Genomic DNA, 19,824 nt, shown 5'->3' on the forward strand with positions numbered 1-19,824 from the left:
TTCTTTTTTTTTTTTTAATATATTTTATTGATTTTTTATAGAGAGGAAGAGAGAGAGGGATAGAGAGTTAGAAACATCGATGAGAGAGAAACATCGATCAGCTGCCTCTTGCACACCCCTCACTGGGGATGTGCCCGCAACCAAGGTACATGCCCTTGACCGGAATCGAACCCGGGACCCTTCAGTCCGCAGGCCGACGCTCTATCCACTGAGCCAAACCGGTTTCGGCCAGCCACCATTCTTGTATGTAACTTTCATTTGCCATTCCATTGGTATTGCCTGAACCAAGAGGAGTCCACCCACAAAACTGGCTAGGTGCTTCACTTTTAATCAGCACACTAGTCTACATCTAACTCCCCTTCACTTTATAGATTGTATGATCGTCCCATTTTTTCCCAGTGCATCTGAGACATTTTGTACAAAGGTTTTGCTCATTATGACTCTTGGATTTCCTAGCCAAAGATTCAAATTTTTTTTTTTATCCTCACCCAAGGACATGCTGAGAGAGAGAGAGAGAGAGAGAGAGAGAGAGAGAGAGAAACGTGATTGGTTGCCGTCCCCATGTGCCCTGACCAGGGAATAAACCTGCAACCCAGGTATGTACCCTGACCGGAAAGTGAACCTGCAACCTTTCAGTGCACCAGATGATGCTCAACCAACTGAGCCACTCTGGCCAGGCTAAATATTTTCTAAATATTTGACAGAACTTCATTGTTGTTCATGTCTGCTGGGTTCAGCTCTAAACTACTCAAACATCTTAGCCTGTTGGCTCTATCAATGGCAGTTATTTAAGAAATGCGATTTAAGCAGTTCTATTTTCTTTATAAAGAGGAGATTATATGCCATTTCCCATCTATATATGAATGCCCAAACCTGTAAATAGTGTTTTTTTTATTTGAGAGAGAGAGAGAGAGACAGGAAGAGTGAGTGAGAGATTTGTTTTTCCACTTATTTATGCATTCATTGGTTGATTCTTGTATGTGCCCTGACCACTGAAAATAATTTTTATAAGAATTTATTTGAGCCAAAATGACAACAATGCCAGGAAGCAAGATCTCAAATACTCCAAAGAATGAGTTTTGCAATTTCCTTTATAACTGTGGAATGAAGGAAGGAACATAAGGAAGATTACATGAAGGTGGAAGAAAGCAGGTGGAGATTGAATTACAGGATAGTTAACAAGATTATGTGCTCTCCTGAGAGTAGTTACACCTTGAGCGGGGTATTACTTCTGGCATTTCAAGGGTGTGTTAACCTAGATGCACAAGAACAATGGACAGGACTATTTAAAAACCTTTCACTAAAGACATTATAGGCCTGAGATGAGACTACCCACCATGACCTGCTCAGTGAGGAATTTATAATCACATCACCCTGTGAAGTTATTTTTGGTTCCATTTATTATAGTTCTCCTTTTTTTTTTTTTTTTGTCCACACCCCTTTGTTCTTTCATTTGTGGGCTTATTACATCCAAACATAAATTTTTCTCTAACTTGAATTTATTAGTTCTAAAGTTTTCCCTCCTGAGGTTTTTTTTTTCCATTATCATGTATACATTTTTATGTATTACTTGTCCACATTCTTTAACACTCCTTTTTAAACAATACTTCATCAGTAGTCAACATGATTGGTTCATAGCAGTATATTAGTGGTAGTAGTAGTATTAAGTTTCCTTGAGTAAGATTTCTTTCTAATCTTTTTAAAAGTTTCAGTCACAGACATAGATGCCAACATTCATTCTAATATAATTTGGTGACTATCTTCAGCTTCCTCTTTTTTTCTTATTTATTTCAGAGTGGAAAGGAGAGGGAGAGAGAGATAGAAACATCAATGATGAGAGAGAATCATCGATTGATCGGCTGCCTCCAGCATGTCCCACACTGGGGATTGAGCTCACAACTCAGGCATATGCCCTGACTGGGAATCAAACTGTGACCTCCTGGTTCATAGGTCAACAACACTCAACCACTGAGCCACGCTGGCTGGGCTTCAGCTTCCTCTTTTTAAAAAATGTATTATCTATCCCAGTGGTCAGCAAACTCATTAGTCAACCGAGCCAAATATCAATAGTACAACGATTGAAATTTCTTTTGAGAGCCAAATTTTTTAAACTTAAACTTCTTCTAATGTAAGGTGACCAGATTTTAACATTGGTAAAGCGGGACACCATTGACCGGGGGCGGGGGGGAGGGGTGTCTTTTTTTTTTTAAATATATTTTATTGATTTTTTTACAGAGAGGAAGAGAGAGGGATAGAGAGTTAGAAACATCGATGAGAGAGAAACATCGATCAGCTGCCTCTTGCACACCCCTCACTGGGGATGTGCCCGCAACCAAGGTACATGCCCTTGACCGGAATCGAACCTGGGACCCTTGAGTCCGCAGGCCGACACTCTATCCACTGAGCCAAATCAGTTTCGGCCCGGGGGTGGGGGGGGGGGTGGGGGGGTGCTTGATTAAAAATTTGGTCTATATTGTAATCGCTTTTGTTTTTTTTAATAAAAGGAAATTTACTTCCTAGATTATCGTTGAATTTGCATCCTCTTTTCTTACTCATTATGTTAAAAATCTAAAAAAAATAATTTAAAATTATATTATAAATTATTATATACATATTGCTTAAAAACACAGTAAGTAGGTACATAATTACATGAACATATTTTATTGTTACTTTATAAATTAAATTAATTTGATTGTTATAAAGTAACTATATTTTAAAAATTATTTTAATCCTATATTTCTTTCTAAATAATAACAATACTAACTTGTATTATTTTTCCTCTGAATTTGCCGTAACGTTAGTCATAAGTGTCACTTTCAAGGCTGGCGCTAGACTTTTTGCCGCCACTATAAAATATAAATAATACGAGTACTGTCTGCTAAATTCAAGAAAATTTATGTAGTTATGAAATAAATAAATTACTTACCTAAATTATCTGAATAGCTGATTTGTAATGACATCACTTGTTTAACTAGCTTACTAGCACGCAGTACAATGTATATTGTCTGAGAGACAGTTACAAAATGTTTTTGTCGTTGCCAATCCCAAAAAATGCCATTGTTCATTATGTCCAAACAATGGTGGTCGAATTCTAACAACTGATCAACAATGCGAACTTTGATAAGCAGTTCTCGATAATCACTTCTCAACAATTATTTGTTATTATTAAAGTTTAACATTATAAAATTAACAAAAATAATATAAAACTCATATCCTGGCTAAATAGCCATATGGCCGCCGAAAACCGCATATTCCCTTCCCGTTCTCCCGCTCTTTCCAAAAATCGGGACTTTTTTAAAACACCACGGGATGCGGGACAAATTGTTAAAAATCGGGACTGTCCCGCCAAAAGCGGGACGTCTGGTCACCTTATTCTAACGCCACTTCTTCAAAATAGACTCGCCCAGGCCGTGGTATTTTGTGGAAGAGCCACACTCAAGGGGCCAAAGAGCCGCATGTGGCTCGTGAGCCACAGTTTGCCGACCACGGATCTATCCTATCTAATAAAGAGGGAATATGCTAATTGACCATCATTCTGTCACAAAGATGGCTGCACCCACAACTGAGGCCAAGTTCCCATAAGGAGCCTTAACGAGCAATCAGCAGGGACCTAAGGCTATGCCCTCTCCTTTTCCTGTGGGGCTTGACAGGGGATCTCAGGCCACACCCCCCACCAGCAGGGCTTGACGGGGGACCTCAAGGTGTGCTTCCCATCCTGGTGCTGGGCTAGAGGACCTCAGGCTGCTCCCCCCTGCCCCAGTGCCAGGCGAGGGGACCTCAGGCCGTGCCCCCTACCAGGTGGGGCTTGACAGGGGACCTCAGGATGCACCCCCCGCCCCAGTGCCTGGCCAGGGGACCTGAGGCCATGCCCCCTGCCCAGTTGGGCTTGATGGGGGACCTCAAGGTGCACTTCCCATCCTGGTGCTGTGCTAGGAGACCTCAGGCCGCGCCCCTGCCCAGTGAGGCTTGACGGGGGACCTGAGGCTGTGCTCCCCTCCCAGTGCTGGGCCGGGGGACCTGAGGCTGTGCCCTCCCACCTGGTGGGGTTTGACAGGGGACCTGAGGCCATGCCCCCCACCCAGTGGGGCTTTACAGGGGATCTCAGGCCATGTCTCCCACCTGGCAGGGCTTGATGGAGAACCTCAAGGCACACCCTCCGCCCCGGTCTGGGCTGGGGGACCTCAGGCCCTGCCTCCCGTCCTGGCACCAGGCCAGGGGACCTGAGGCTATGCCCCCTGCCTGGCAGGGCTTGACAAGGGTGGGACTGGCTGGGTCTGGATCTAGCCCAATGTGGGGGGAGGGGAGACTGGCCGGATCTGGGTCTCATGCAATTTTGAGGTGCATGTGGGTGGGTGGAGACTTGACTCTGGGTCCCGTGGTGTGCCCCAGACTCTGACAGGAGGAAGGTTTTCATATACATTTTACTAATTTTCTTTCATCTCTGACACTTCTATTATAAAGGGCAAATAGCAATATTAAATGATTTCCTCTAATTAATCCCCTTTTAATGTGCATGAATTTCATGCACCGGGTCACTAGTATAGATATAAAAGCCTAATATGCAAATTGCCCCCCTGGGAGTTCGACTGGGAGACCAGGAGTTCCACTATGACATGCGCTGACCACCAGGGGACGGCGTGGAATAAAGGGAGGCCTTAGCCAGCACCTGGAAGGCCCTGATTGGCCCTGATCACCGGACAGGCCTAGGGACCCTAATCGTGCATGAATTTCATGCACTGGGCCTCTAGTGACTTGTATAAGATCCATATTACCTGAATATATATGTAGCATTATTTTATCAAAAAGGGTGAATATTTTTCATTCCCTGACTTACTCAAGAGCTAAATGGTTTGTTAAACCATATTGTAATTGTCACTATGTGGTGGTTGTTAGAATAAAGTAGATGTCATTAACTCAAAGGAGCATAAGCTGTTTTACTAAGAAATTTTGGAGGGTTCCATGCCTAAGACATGGCGTGTAATGCTTACATCTGGCTATCCAATTATTATTAACCTTTATTATGTCATGTGGAAAGATTTCTCCTCGGTACTATGAAGTCTATGAAATTAGACTCAGCATTAGAAACATTAAAGTCATTTGCATTGTGAGTGCCAGTGTGTGTAGGGGGGAGATATTGTTTATAAATCCTTATATCTTTTAATTCATTATAGTATAAAAATTAGATAGAAGCCCATTTTTTAAGTACCATCCAATTGTTTTTTTCCTGATTGTTTGTGGCAAATGCTCCTAAAAGAGTATCTGGGTTTAGACTCAAAGACTCTCCCTTCTATCTAGGCAGAATCATTCAGTGACTACTATAACCTCTAGGGTTGTGGTTCATTGTTAGTTCCAGATAACTTTTATGCCTATAATAGGTAAGACCTCTTCTTGGCAAAGGAAGAGACTTCAGTTACATTCTTTTGCTCTGAATTATTGGGTATAATCAGGGGGGGAAATGAGTAAGTCTTATCTTGGAGAAAAATAAGACATAGAAGACTGTGTTTAGCACAATTTTTCCATTTTAGTAGTTTTTTACCTCAAACCCAGCTACCAGCTTTTATGCCTATAATATGTAAGACCTCTTCTTGGCAAAGGAAGAGACATCAGTTACATTCTTTTGCTCTGGATTGTTGGGTATAATCAGGAGGGGAAAGGAGTAAGTCTTATCTTGGAGAAAAATAAGACATAGAGGAAAATGAGTAAGTCTTATCTTGGAGAAAAATAAGACATAGAAGACTGTGTTTCGCACAATTTTTCCATTTTAGTAGTTTTTACCTCAAACCCAGCTACCAGCTTACCAAGGCTGAATCCCATGTAAAAATTATTAAATCAGCTGGAGCAGTCCATGAAGTATGACAAAGGCTTGTCATACCATGGTGGACAAGTTTCTAGACCTCTGAGCTGTATTTTCTGTTCAATCACAGGTAAGCTTTGTTTAATCTTTTATTAAGTATCCAGAGTGTGGATTGTGACTTAGTTCACTCCGGTCAACGGCCATCTGTGAGTGGAAAACTTCCATACTCTTAATTTTTAAATATCTTCTAAAAATCAAATTCAATATTATCTAATGCACTATGTGGTGGTTGTTTCATAGAATAAAGAAGATGCAGTTGATTACTGAGTGGTGATCATACTTTTGATTGTGAAAAAAAAATCTCATGGCTCATCCAACTTCTGCTGCTGGCACTGGAACCCTGGGCTGAAGGTCCTTATATGGGGCTGGAACCCCCTCACCACTTCACAGCTGAAATATCCCTCCTGTTCCACATCTCCACCCTTTGTAGTTTCTTCTGTATATCTTTAATTAGAGCACTTTGGTTCAGCTAGATTTCAGGTGATTCTGAATGTTGGTTGTTCTGTAATTTGGTTGTAATTTTGATGTGGTCATGGGAGGATATGAGTACCTCATTTACCTACCTTTCCATCTTGAACAAGAATCTCAATTCATTTTTTTAAATTGATTTTTAGAGAGAGGAAGGGAGAGAGAGAGAGAGAGAGAAACACACATGCTGACCGAGGATCAAACCTGCAACCTGCGTATGTACCCTGATGGAATCAAACCTGTGATGCTTCAACCAAATGAGCCACACGAGCGAGGGTTCAAGTCTTTCTTAAACACAGATGTTGATTCTCCCTTAATTGTTTTAACCACAAAATAGAGTACTTATTTAATTCTGTCAATGAGTCTCCTGGACCACCACACTTGAAACTGTGGACTTCATTTTATTTATTTAGTTATTTAGTTAGTTAATCCTCATCTGAAGATATTGTTTCCATTTATTTTTTAGAGAGAATGGAAGGTAGAGGGAGAGACAGAGAGAGAAAAACATCGGTGTGAGAGAGAGAGACACATCGACTGGTTGCCTCCCAACAGGAGCCAGGGATAGAGCCTGCAACTGTGGCACCTCCCTTTGACTGAAATTGAACCTGTGCCACCCTTCAATCCGCAGGCTGACCCTCCAACCACTGAGGCAAACTGGCTAGGGCTCAACTCCATATATTTTAGAATCGACTGACAGTCTCTCTTCCCTTTAACTTAAGTTCAATTTAATTAACATATAAATATTACACATAGAAAATTGCACAAATCATGACTCCACAACTAAAGGACTTGTCACAAAGTAAACAAACCTAAGTAATTGTATAAATAGAAGAATACAGAATTTCAGAAGCCTCTTCATGCTACTCTACCTTGAGAATAGCCTTGTTATACATTCTAATATCATATATTTAATTTGCTGGTGTGGTTTCAGAACTGTTTATAAATGAATTCATACATTATATACCCTTTTGTGTCTGGCCTCTTTCACTCAACGTTAGGTTTCTGAGTTTCATATGTGTTGTTGCACATAGAAGTAGCTTGTTTATTCTCATTGCTGTTTTGAATTCCTCTAAATAAATGAGCCATAATGTATTCGTTATACTGGAGATTGATATTTGTGTTTATAGCTTAGAGTTATATGAATAAGATGCTATAAACATTTCCTTATATGTATTTTGGAGACATTTTTATGCCTTTCTATTGGGTATACACCTTGAGGTAGAATTGTTGGGCCAAAAGCATGCATATGTTCAGCTTTAGTGGATACTACCAAATTATTTTCTAAAGTGGTTGTAGCAATTTATACTCTCATCAGCCATGTACACAAATTCCAGTTGTCCTGAATCCTTGCAAACACCTAGTATTTTCTGTCTTCCTCATTTTAGCCATTTTGATAGGTGGGCATTGTGGTCCTCTTCAACTTTAATGCATACATTTATTTCACCTTTCCTAGGAATATATTATGTCAGACTCGGACAACTAGTACTAATTCCCCAGACTTGAGTTACATAGCAAACACACTTTAGAAGAAAAAAATCTTTTCTGAGATTATAATTTTGGAGCTGAGGCACTCCTCTGTTGTGTCCCATCCCAGTTGCAAGGCAACATTAAGTAGAGAAGAAAATATGCCATTATATTGCATTTGGATTTCAAAATAATAGTCAGGAATCACATTTTTAAAAACTATACTATCTATGATAATAAAAGGGTAATATGCTAATTAGACCAGATGTCATTTCGGACATCCTTCGAGACCCACAGGTTGAGAACCGCTAGCAGGGTCGCCTAAGACCATCGGAAAACACAGATATTTACATTATGATTCATTAACAGTAGCAAACTTACAGTTATGAAGTAGCAACGAAAATAATTTTATGGTTGGGGGTCACCACAACATGAGGAACTGTATTAAAGGGTCTCAGCATTAAAAAGGTTGAGAACCACTGCTCTAGAGGTTCTACATGTGACATCAAAGTACTAAATTCTGATTGGTTGACAGTTTTTTGTTCAATTTTAGCACAAAGATAGTTGTTATAATCTAGTTGGGTGTCAGAAGCTTTAAAATAGAAAATTCAGACAAAGCAAAGTGCATTTTTGAAACGTATCTTTAGTTTCATAGTATAACTAGCAAGCAATTTACAAACCAGTAGTTCATTCCTATCCTTGAGAAAACTTTTTTTAAATGTTTTTATTTTAAAAGCTGATACATTAATCTTCCACCAGTACAAAGTTTTGCTACATCATTTAGTACTTTGGGCTCCCTTTTCTTGATCCTAGATTTTAGAGATTGGAGTCCTTCATTCCCCATTTCCATAAACATCTGGCTCATTCTTTTAGAAACTCCTCTGTTATTCCTTCGTTTTCCAAATCTGCCTTCAAATGAAACCTACTAGTTCCCAGGTTCAATTCCAGAAGTATCTAGTGGCATCCCTATGCACTGGGAATGGAAATTGGGTATACTTTCACTGACTTTAAGCATACATGTGTGATATCTGAAATAAATTTCTTCTTATCAATGTTTTATGTGGTTGAAAATTATACCCAAATCAACCTTCTTCTTTACAAATGAGCCAATTTAAAGTTACATATATCACTCTACCTTGAAGATTATCTTCAAAATAATAAAGACCTGTCTTAAAATCTTGTTTCTCTTAAAAAACGAACAGCATGCCCTTACCACCCTCCCAGTGTCTTGCGTCCATTGGTATGCTTATAACAAACAACAAATTACTTGATAGAATTTAAGGTAGGTAATGCTCAAAGAACCATGTATTTGTTAGGATTTGAAATTGTGCATATATTAAACCACTTTAGGTTTTGGAATCTGGAAACTGTTCTCAGAGTAAAAGCTGACATTAATGGGCAAGTTCTGATCCTCAACTAAACAGTCTGTTTTGATTGTATTGTTGTCAATTCCAGATGACCTCACACTTGTTGGCCTATATTTGCAGAGAATTAGGAGAAATCCAGAAACAATTCTTACTTACATACATTCATACATACATACATACATATATACACACACACACATAGATGTAATTACTATCTTTTCATGAATAAACAGAGATGATACATTTTGATATGTCAGCATTGCCTACCCTTGCAATTTAATTTGTCTTCTTTTGTGGATCCAGGTGTAAACATTTAGAGATCAAAACAAGCCATGTCTAAAGCAGTAAAATGAATTAAAATAGATTAGATTTTATCTCCAGTGTGGAGTGCTGATTTATGACCTATGACTCAGATATACACACATGCTTTTTCCTTGTCTATCTCTCAGCAAAGCCTTTGTCCAGGTGGAGATTTTGCCCCCACCCTTTGTTCCTTTGCCACCTTCTTCTGTGGCAGAATGCTGTGCCAGAACTATTTGCTATGACTCAGTTTTAATCACATCTTCTAAAACCTTTCTCTACCTGCATGTTCTCTTATAAGCTAGAAGGAAACAAATCAAAGCAACAACTCTTAACCCATCCAAAAAAGTGAGCAGTTTTATTGGTTCTCAGAGATGGCACACTGCATTGTGTAAGAATGTTTTCAAACGGCTATTAAATTCCATATATGTGACATAAGGACAATACCAAAAATTTTCCTGATTAACTGAAACTGTTCCCTGTACTTTCTTCACTTTTTGTTTCTCTTTGCTGTTAATTAGTGTTTTATTTTATTATTTTTTAATAAATCTTTATTGTTCAGTTTATTACAGTTGTTCCTCTTTTTCCCCCCATAGCTCCCCTTCACCCGGTTCCTACCCCACCCCATATCCTTACCACCACCACCTCCCCCCACTGTCCTCATTCATAGGTGTAAGATTTTTGTCCAATCTCTTCCCGCACACCACACCCACTTCCCCCCAAGAATTGTCAGTCCACTCCCTTTCTATGCCCCTGATTCTATTATATTCACCAGTTTATTCTGTTCATCAGATTTTTTATTCACTTAATTTTTAGATTCACTTGTTGATAGATATGTATTTATTGTCACTTTGTTGTTCATAATTTTTATCTTTACCTTTTTCTTCTTCTTTCTCTTCTTAAAGAATGCCCTTCAGCATTTCATATAATACTGGTTTGGTGGTGATGAACTCCTTTAGCTTTTTCTTATCTGTGAAGCTCTTTATCTGACCTTCAATTCTAAATGATAGCTTTGCTGGATAGTGTAATCTTGGTTGTAGGTTCTTGCTATTCATCACTTTGAATATTTCTTGCCACTCCCTTCTGGCCTGCATAGTTTCTATTGAGAAATCACCTGATAGTCGTATGGGTACTCCCTTGTAGGTAATTAACTGTTTTTTCTCTTACTGCTTTTAAGATTCTCTCTTTGTATTTTGCCCTTGGCATTTTAATTAAGATGTGTCTTGGTGTGGTCCTCTTTGGATTCCTTTTGTTTGGGGTTCTGTGCACTTCCTGGACTTGTAAGTCTATTTCTTTCACCAGGTAGGGGAAGTTTTCTGTCATTATTTCTTCAACTATGTTTTCAATATCTTGCTCTCTCTCTTCTTCTGGCACCCCCATAATTCGGATGTTGGTACGCTTGAGGTTGTCCCAGAGGCTCCTTACACTATCTTCATATTTTTGGATTCTTTTTTCTTTTTGCCTTTCTGGTTGGGTGTTTTTTGCTTCTTTGTATTTCAAATCTTTGACTCGATTCTTGGGATCCTCTAGTCTGATGTTGGATCTCTGTATATTATTCTTTATTTCAGTCAGTGGATGCTTAATTTTTGATTGGTCCTTTTTTATATCCTTGAGGGTCTCACTAAATTTCTTGGAGGTTTCTAGAAGATTCTTGAGTAACCTTATAATTGTGGCTTTGAACTCTATATCCAGTAGTTTGCTTTCCTCCATTTCTTTCATTTGTGACATATTTCTTTGTCTCCACATTTTGGCTGCTTCCCTGTGTTGATAGAGTGTCCTCGTGTGCTAGGTATCCTATAGGGCCCAGTGGCTCAGCCTCCCCAATTACCTGAGGTGGACATTCTTTGTGCACCCCTTTGTGGGCTGTGTGCACAGACTTGTTGTAGTTAAGCCTTTATTGCTGTTGGTATCACTGGGAGGAATTGACCTTCAGGTCAATTGGCTGTGAGGACCAGCTGTGTCTACAAGGGGAGAACTGCTGTGCTGAAGACACCCTTATGGAGCAGGACTTGTTTCAGTGGGGCTTTGGTGCTCACTGAGTCTACCCCTTGAGTGTGTCACTTATGGATGTGAAGGGTTCTAATCTGGTATGGTCTCACACTGATCACTGGGTACACTGGCTCTTGGATCTCCAAGGAGGTGCAAAGTCAGCCACTGCCTGATGCCACTCAGCAGGAGCTACAGAGAGATCTGCAGATTCCTCCTCTTTGTTTGAGGTTTGGAAGTTCCCAGATGAGGCCCAGCTGTGTCACAATGCAGGCTGCTGCTGCCAGGCCTTAGGCTTTCTTTTGGATGCTTTGGAGCTCTCTGACCCAGCTGCAGTTTGTTAGGTTTTAGGTTGCAAGAGGAACAGGCCATTCATATGCAAAAGCTGCTGTGCACAGCTTGAGTGGTGTTGTAAATTGGGTGGGGCGGGGTCTCAGGGAATCACCAGGGTGGAGCAAACAGCAATGGCTGCCAGTCTGCCCTGCCCTGGAGAGGTCCCTGGTCTATGTGTCCCGCGGCCCAGTGCAGGAACAATGATCACTGCGAGCACCTCTGATAGAAAGCTGCCCTCGCGTTCCTGCCTGATGCCAGACAGTCCAATTTTTCCCTGTATGAGTCTGGGTCTCCAGAGTCTCGCCCGGAACTGGTGTTCAGAGCAATCAGGAGCTTGTATCTCCCTCCCGATTAAAAAAACAACAGCGCACCCAGTTGCCAGCCTGTTTCACGCACCTCTGTACCTCCGCACTTCTGCACCTCCGCACCTCCTACCAGTCTCAATGTGCTTTTTTATTTCCTTCTAGTTGTAGAACTTCCACTCAACCAGGTTTCCCATGGTTCTGGATGATATTTGTTTTGTCTTTTAGTTGGAGTTTTGATGTGGTTGTGAGAGGCAGCAAGTACAGGTGTTCACCTATGCCGCCATGTTGGTTGTCCTAATTAGTATTTTAAAGAAACAGTATCCCCCTAACTGGTTTGGCTCAGTGGATAGAGTGTAAGCTTGCAGACTGAGGGGTCCTGGTTCGATTCTGGTCATGGGCATGTGCCCACGTTGCAGACTCCATCCCCAGTGGGAGTGGGGGTGGGGGGAATGCAGGAGACAGCTGATCAATGATTCTCTCTCATCATTGATGTTTCTCTCTCTCCCTCTCCCTTCTTCTCTGAAATCAATAACAATATAAAAAAAGAAGAAACAGTAGCAAGATACAGAAGAAAAAGCAGTCACAGCTACCACTCTGAGTTGGGAAACCTGAGTTCTGGTCTTGGCTCCACCCTGTACCCACTCAATAACTTCGACTTTGAGTAAGATCTGCTCTGCATGTCACTTCCCTCATCTGTAAAATAAGGAGTTTTAAGTCAGCTGTGCAGGTTTTTTTAATGTGTGTATTTTTTTTTTTAATCCTCACTCAAGGATATTGATTTTAGAGAGGGAGGAAGGAAGAGAGAGAGAGAGAGAGAGAGAGAGAGAGAGAGAGAGAGAGATGAGAGAGGAACATCAATCGATTGCCTCCTGCACATGCCCCAAGCGGGAATTGAACCCACAACCTAGGTATGTGCCCTAACAGGGAATCGAACATGCCACCATTCAGTGTACAGGACAATGCTCCAACCAACTGCGCCATACCAGCCAAACATATTAAAATCAGTTTATTTATATGTCATTTCTTTTTTAAAAATATATTTTTATTTATTTCAGAGAGAAAGGGAGAGAGAGAGATAGAAACATCAATGATGAGAGAGAATCATTGATCAGCTGCTTCCTGCATGCCCCCACTGGGGATGGAGCCCACAACCCAGGTATGGTGCCCTTAACCAGAATCGAACCTGGGACCGCTCAGTCCACAGGCTGACACTTTATCCACTGAGCCAAACTGGCACAGTGGTTCTCAACCTTTCTAATGCCGCGACCCTTTAATACAGTTCCTCATGTTGTGGTGACCCCCAACCATAAAATTATTTTCGTTGCTACTTCATTACTGTAATTTTGCTACTGTTATGAATCGTAATGTAAATATCTGTGTTTTCCATTGGTCTTAGGCAACCCTGCTAGCGGTTCTCAACCTGTGGGTCGACCCACAGGTTGAGAACCACAGCTGTAGAGCTTAAGACCATCGGAAAACACAGATATTTACATTACGATTCATAACAGTAGCAAAATTACAGTAATGAAGTAGCAACGAAAATAATTTTATGGTTGGGGGTCACCACAACATGAGGAACTGTATTAAAGGGTCGCGGCTTTAGAAAGGTTGAGAACCACTGGGCTAGGGCTATACATCATTTCTGATTGTTCTAATACATGAAGCTTTTGCAGATTGGTTTCTGCTGTCTGTTTCTGCTGTGGGCTCTCGCCATGGTGCTTAGTACTTTTGTTCGCTTTGTAAACTTTAACTGAAACTACTCATTTGGCCTGGAAGTTTTTCTGTGTAAATACTTTGTGGCTTTGACTATAGTTGAATTCCTCAAGATAAGATTTATGTTTGCCCTTCCCGTTTGTCTTGGAACACTACCAATCTAAAACCATTTTATATTAAATTCTCTATTTCTGGCTTTTGGAAGCACACAGGTAGTGTGATTTCAGATTGCAACCCCATGTGGGAGCTGACTTTTCATGAGGAGATAAATTCTCAGAGGAATAGTTTTCTTTCCATCTAGAGCCAGAGTTAAGACAAGCTTCCTAGCTATCCCCTTCATTTATTTACCTCAATGACCCTTAAAGTGTGAGTTTATTCTTTGGGCATCTGGATTTAGGCCACAGTTTCCTATTAGATAAGAAAAATAAGAGTATCCCCAATAAGGTTGTTATGATAATTGGATGAGTTAAATATATAAAGCACTTAGTACAGTACTTGGCACATAATCAACACTATATAAGGGTTAATTTTTTAAAAACACAGAACTTTTAACTCTCCACACTCCTATTGATTTCTTCATACTCCTCTGATTTTTTTTTTTTACAAAATTCATCATTTGTATATCACTTGTCCAGTTTTACTTAAAAAGAATTTTAAAAGAAAATTAACTTAACTTTAAATTTCAGAGTTAAACTAAACCAAAGTCCTATGTGTTCCACATAATTTCTTTCCCATACATTGTCTTCTTCTAGCACTTAGAGCACACACCGCGTACACACACACATATGTCCATAAACTTCCCTTTTCACTGTAATTTTTCCTAAGATAAAATGAAGCCAAGTCCTTGGCTTACCTGGATTTCATATTTTCCTCCACCTAAAACATGACTCCAGGTTAGTTTTTTTTAATTAAATTTATTGGGGTGATGGTATTTGCAAACAGTAACTCTGACAAAGATTTAATATCCAAAATACTTTTAAGAGCTCATAAAACTCAACACCAAACAAACAACCCAATTTTAAAAATGGGCAGAGGACCTGAACAGACACCTCTCCCAAGAATACATACAAACAGCCAACAGTTGTTTGTTCAACCTCGTTAGTAATTAGGAAAATGCAAATCCAGGTTACTTAATTCCAGCCTTATTCGCCTGTCTCATCCTGTTTGCTGTAAGGTTAAAGAAATGAGAGGAGGAGAACACAGTGCTGAGGCATAGCTTGTGCATTTCTCCAAGGGTGGTATCTTTTGGGTGGGCAAGGGGCTGGTGCAGCTGCTTGTGTAGAAGTGGCTCAGGAAGAGGGGAAAGAAGGGGCTGAACTGTGAGTCTATACAAGAGCACAGGAAAGAGAGTCAAAGGATGGGAAGACTCTGGCTTCCCTGCATCCTCTTCATTTTTGAGCTAAGAAGACTGAGACCTGCAGAGATCTGGGTCTAAGCTTGGGAATGGCGGGGGGCTGAGAGGGATGGGTGTCAACCATTCTACCTCTGCTTCTTCAAAATCACTAGAGACTTAGTCCAACACACAGCTGATTCTCCAAAGTATGTGAGGCATGAGGAGGGGCATTGGAGGAGAATAAAACACATTGAAATGAATAATTAAAATGTTTTAATTTAAAATATTTAGTCACACTAAAACTACATGGCCATAGGCCAAACAGAAAGTCAGCTTCTTTAAATGTTTTAGAAAGAACATTGACCCAAGAATGAGAAGACCTGGGTTCTATAGGTGACTAAGTTGTTTCCAAATTGATAGTTGTCCAGCAGAGGAAGTAGAGAAACAAACACAGTTGAATATAATAAGCAACTAAGAAAGGAACCAATAAATTCTGCTTTTGAATTGGGCTCCAAGGGTTAGCTAGCAGCTTTTTAGGCAAAGAGGACGAGGTATCTATAACAAGAGGAACAGCTTGAACAAAGTTGTGAACATGTAAAAGTGTGTCATGAATTGAGGAACAGGGAGCAGTCCAGTGGTTCTAAAATGTACAGGGTGTGGAGAGAGGGGCTGTGTGAGGCCAGAAAGACTGAGGGGCAGGTAGTATCAGTGCATAAAAATGATTAGATAAGACTGCATCCAGGAAAACTGTGGAAAAGCATAGAAGTGCTGTATAAATGCTAAGGGTTTTTCACCTTGGAGATGTTAAAGTCGTTTTCCCTAAAAATTCATACTATCCCTCCTCTCCTCTCACAAGGGGTTGGCTTGAGTCATAGAATGATTCACCAGATTTCTTTATTCAGTGTTTCCTCTCTCTAGGAGAATGTTTTCTCTTAGGTCCAGGTAAGTGACACACAGGAACTTTCAGAGTGGAGAAGAGTGGGGGGACAGGAAGTGATTCAGATTGGGTAAGGAGAGTGCTATCTCACTTCCCCAAACTTCAGCCTCCCCTTCTTCCACATCACTTATTCTGATCTGTCCCAAGAAAGAAGTGAAGCCACTACACCAAGGGAGCAGAGAATCAGTGTGAGCACCCTCCTTTCTCGCCCTCTCCTTTCTGCTCCCATGCAAAATCTCCCAGAATGAAGTCATATAGTATGGCCAAGCTTAGTCATGCACCCCATTTCCTCTCCCTCCTACCAGCCAGGACCAAACAGGCAAACTTGACAAGGTGGCGAATGGATTTTAAGGCCCAGGAATTCAATCCCACCTCATTCTTACTATGGCTGTCATGGAGTAAGAGAAAGAACCAGATGGTCTTGATTTCAGAGATTGGCTTTGCTATTTATTAGCTATGTGGCCTTTTGCAAGACACTTACTCTCACCTCTAAAATGGAGACAATCAGCCTTGGCCAGCGTGGCTCAGTTGATTGGAGTGTCATCTGGTACACTGAAAGGTGGTGGGTTCAATTTCCGGTCAGGGCACATATTCAGGTTGTGGGTTCAATTGCTCAACCTTTTTTAGGCAGAGAGGAAGAGGTATCTATAGCAAGAGGAACAGCTTGAACAAAGCTGTGAAAGTGTGAGATCAAACCCAGGAACCACGAGGCCACTAGTTGGATACCAGTCAGAGCTCATGCTCAAGTTGCAGGCCAATTGATGATGTGGGAGTGGAGGGGGGGTGGAGGCAGCCAATTGATGATATTTCTCTTTCATTGATGTTTCTATCTCTCTATTCCTCTCCCTTCCTCTCTCTCTAAAAAATCAATAGGACAGTTTTTGTTGATGATGTTGTTAATCCTCACCAGAGGATATTTTTCCATTGATTTTTTTAGAGAGAATGTAAGGGAGGGGAAAGATAGGGAGAGAGAAACAGTGATGTGAGAGAGACACATCTGGTAGCTACCTGCATGCACCCTGACCAGGGCCTGGGATCTAGCCTGCAAGAGAGGTATGTGCCCTTGACCAGAACTGAACCTAGCACCCTTCAGTACAGAGGTGGATGGTCTATCCACTGAGCCAAACTGGCTAGACAAGATAGGAGAGTTTTATAAAAAAGAAAATGGAGACAATCATACTCAAATACCAGGGTCATGGTGACAATTACAGATCATGTATATAAAGCATCTGGCCTGCAGAAGAGACACAAGACACTGTAATTGTATCACCATTATTATCATCACCAACAACACCATTATTCAGAACTTGAATTACTGCAGACTCTTTGATGGTTTCATTTCTTCCTGGTTACTATCCTTACATAGCAGCCAGAGCACTCTTAAAAACCTCCCATATTACTTAAAACCCTTCTTTGGCTTTCCATTGCACTTTGAATAAAACCAAGCTCCTTCTCCTCATCTCCAGGATGCAGCCTTCCCCCCTTTCCCTTTTATTTCCACCTTCATTACATTATACTCTCCCCATTGCCCACCTGCTTCAGTCACACAGGCCCTCTCAGTTCCCTAAACATTACAAGTTCTGTCAGGTCCTTTGCGCCTGAGATTTTCTCTGCCCAGAGAGTAACCTCTGTCCCCTCCTTTCCATATGTTCTCACACCCTTCGGTTACAGCTTAATGCCACCTTCTGTGGCCACTCCGCTCCTTTATGTTTTTTACCAGCCTAATTCTTATTTATCACTGTTCATAAATGATTTGTTTTGTGATTATTTGTTCAATATCTACCTCCCCCAAAGGAAATAAGCTCTAGGAGGGCGGGAAAGAGTTAGCTATGTAACCCCAGCACCTAGTCCAACATGAGACAAGTGTTTGAGTTATTTTTGTTGTTATAACAAGGCAGCACTCTGTGCTATAGTACAAACAAATACCAATCCCGCATCATTTGTGACCTCAGGACCTCAGGGAGGTTAGGATTTCCAACAATGATTACTAGTCATGTTCCTTTCAAAGGACTTAACTACTTGCTAGGGCAGTGATTTTCAACCTTTTTCATTTCATGGCACACATAAACTAATTACTAAAATTCTGGAGCACACCAAGAAAATATATTTTTTGCTGATATGACAAAAAAATAGGTATAATTTTTATTTATTCACTCCGGTTGGCTATTATTGTGTTGGCTGTTGTCATTTTTTCTTTTTTTTAAATCCTCACCCAAGATGTTTCCATTGATTTTAGAGAGAGAGGAAGGGAAAAAGAGAAAAAAACATCACTATGAGAGAGAAACATTGATTGGTTGCCCTCTGTATGCACCCCTACCAGGGATCAAACCCCGCTACCCAGGTATGTGCCCTGACAGGGAATTGAACCTCCAACCTTTTTTGGTGCATGGGACAGTGCTTCAACCAACTGAGTCACCTGACTAGGGCTAATATCATTTTTTTTATTTGACAATTTAATGGAAAAGAGGTCAGTGTCTCTGACTAAAAAGTTAAGCATTGCATGTTATAAAAATTCTTGCAGCATACATGTTGAAAATCACTGTACTAGGGCATCGAAGGTTGAACTTTCAATTTTCTGTACTGTCCAAATTTTTCATAACAACATGTATTTTTTTAAGAACATGTATTTTTAATAAAAATATCTTGTAAACCCTGTATTTTAACAACAAAAAACCCTGTATTTTTCCTCACAGGAAAAAATAAGATTAAATGCATTTATTTTAAAAGTAAAATTCACAGTCAGATAAGAAAGACCAACAATGGCCATGCCAGCGTGGCTCAGTGGTTGAGCGACATCAACCTATGAACCAGGAGGTCAAGGTTCAATTCCCAGTCAGGGCATATGCCTGGTTGTGGGCTTGATCCCCAGTGTGGGACGTGCAGGAGGCAGCCAATCAATGATTGTCTCTCATCATTGATGTTTCTATCTCTCTCCCCCTCTCCCTTTCTCTCTGAAATCAATAAAAATATATTTTTAAGAAGACTGACAGACTTAACATATTTATGGGTATTTTAAAGGACATAAATTGCTAAACAAAGGGCATTGTCTGACATGTAAGAGAAGGTAAGTGATTCAATAAATGATTTTCCATTTGGTCAAATGTAGATAATATGACAAAGTGAAATGAAAATTTTTACAGTGTCCCTTGGGTTAAGGCTGATGGAATACATAGTCCCTGGCAAATAATGAGCACTTAATATTTGTTGAATGTAAGTTTCTGGAAGCCTTTTCCAGTCAAAGAGGTAACCACACATGTTGTAACTTTGGAAAGGACTATATCCCCATATATTTTTCTTGTTGCTCAGGGGTGCATTACCAATTACAATTTCTATTTACAATTTCATTTCTATTTAATTTTGATAAATTAAAATCTTCTTTCAGGTTTAAAAAATAATTTAAATGTATGTCATCTCCTCTGTAATATTCCCCTCCCACACACATGCATACTCCTTACCCACTCCCTCCTCTTTTCTTAAAAAGCTCCTGTTTCCTGTTATTACCTAAAATGTGGCTTTCCCCTGGTGATACCATTATTCTCAAAACCCACTCCCTTTCCTTGTATGCTCATTTCCCAGGGCCAATAGAGAAAGTGACACATTTCTCATTTTCCACTGCCCTTGCTAATCCCAGCCCTGGGCCCAAGGATTTATGTTCATTTCTTTCTATTCTGGTCATCAGGGACCCTGATGTTCTTTTCTATTCCGTGTTGCTTCTGCTGTCATCACCCTTGATAACTTCAGTGCCTGTCTTAATGACTCTTTAA

General features: G+C 40.5%; 1 protein-coding gene across 2 annotated transcripts in view; it reads left to right on the top strand.

Annotated features, from left to right (window-relative positions):
- Window positions 1-19,824, top strand: part of IL33 (interleukin 33) — a 44,222-nt gene that overhangs the window by 898 nt on the left and 23,500 nt on the right. The window lies entirely within an intron of this gene.

Source organism: Cnephaeus nilssonii (assembly GCF_951640355.1).
Source record: "Cnephaeus nilssonii genome assembly, chromosome: 14".
Taxonomy (NCBI): Eukaryota; Metazoa; Chordata; class Mammalia; order Chiroptera; family Vespertilionidae; genus Cnephaeus; species Cnephaeus nilssonii.